Consider the following 1,817-nt stretch of genomic DNA (forward strand, 5'->3'; position numbering starts at 1 on the left):
AGTTGGAACTGACTCAAAGCTGGTCCCTCTAGAGGGTTTTAAGTAGATGTAAATTGTAGGGGTTTAGACAGACAGCTCATCTTTCCTCTGTGAAGGAGTGCATGATTCCAAACACCTGCATTTGGTTTAGCAGCTCTGACTCCTCTGGTGGCCAAGAGGGTAAGGAGTTGCTCTGGCAACTCAATGGCAGGAGGTTTAAATCCTCCATCTGTTCTCAAGGAGAAAGATGGCTTCTGGAAGCCTGCTGGAGGGTCAGCTATGAGTCAATTATCACATACAGTTACATTAAACACTCTATTACTTGCATATATTTATTAAGAAATTTCCCATATAACTGCCTTTGTGATGCAAATAGAAATTAAAGGTTTCTTGTGTTCAATTAATATAAGTTTATAATATAACACTGAACTTGAAGGTGCTCTAAACCTCCACTTTTGAGGACTTCAAATCTACGTCGAAGCTTAGGTGGTGCAGTGATTAAAGCTCTGGACGGCTAACTGTAAACCCAGCATTGTGAACTCACCAGACACCCTATGGGGGAAAGACAATATAGTCTGCTTTCATAAAGATTTATAGTTTTGGAGCTCTTATAGACTAGTTCTATTCTGCCTTTTGAGAGTTATAATGCCTTCTGATTTGTTTGTTTCCATCTCTACTTCCAGAACAGGGATTTGAAATTTGACTTGTTTAAATAATTTCTGAAGTATTGTTTAGGCATAGTTTCTTCTTTTGAGTTTTATTTCTTTCAAATGGAGGTAAAAATAGATTTTATGTTGCCATTCCATTTAGAAAAGCTATATGAGGCAGTGAAAATACATCAGATTGATTCTGAAGATGAAAGCAAAGAATATTGACAAAACTAAACCCTAACTTCAGTAACAGAGGAGATTGTTAAATCATGAAATTATTAACAAAACGGGCTTATAAATAATGGAATAAATGTCTATTTTTAGTACTATTGAATCATAGGAATACTAGTCATAATTTTAATATAAAAATAATTCTTTCTAATATTCCCCCCTCTTTTTATTGTTCTTGAATTTTTGTAGTGGGAGGAAAGGATGAAGAAAGGATAGAGGAATGGTACTGAGACAATTTTAAAATTACCAAGTCTTTTGAAAAAGTTTGTATTACAGTAGATACCATTTCATTGCATCGATGCTGTATATACTAACAACAATATTATGATAACATTTAGTATATTTTCAGGGATTTTTTTAAAAAAAGGTATATTTCATATGAAGTTAAATTCGAAATGTTGCTGTTGTTGTTATGTACCGTCGAGTCATTTGCGACTCATAGCGACCGTATGCACAACAGCCCTAAACCTTCCTGTGTCCTCCGCCAACCGCACTGCCTCTGACACATCCATCCCGATTACCCCAGTCACCGAATCAATCCATCTCATAGAGGGTCTTCCCCTCCTGCGCTGTCCTTCCACCCTCCCAAGCATGATGTCCCTCTCCAAGGACCCGTCCCTCCTGGTAACATGTCCAAAGTATGTCAGACGAAGCCCCAGAAGCCTTCCTTCCAAGGAGTAGCTTGGTTTAATCCTCTGCAAGATGAATCTGTTTGTTTTCCTGGCAGTCCATGGTACATTCAGTACTATTCTCCAGCACCACAGTTCAAAGGCATCAACCCTCCTTCTGTCCTCTCTAGTCATTGTCCAACTCTCTGATGTGTAACAAGCGATTGCAAAGACCATGGCCTGTATCAGGCAGACCTTAGTCTCCAGAGAGACACCGTTGCTCTTGAGTACTTTAGAGAGGTCCCTAACAGCAGACTTTCCCACCGTAATACGCTTTTTGATTTCCTGA

This window comes from Elephantulus edwardii, unplaced genomic scaffold (assembly GCF_000299155.1).
Source record: "Elephantulus edwardii isolate Elephantulus edwardi_28Jun2011 unplaced genomic scaffold, EleEdw1.0 scaffold00007, whole genome shotgun sequence".
NCBI lineage: Eukaryota > Metazoa > Chordata > Mammalia > Macroscelidea > Macroscelididae > Elephantulus > Elephantulus edwardii.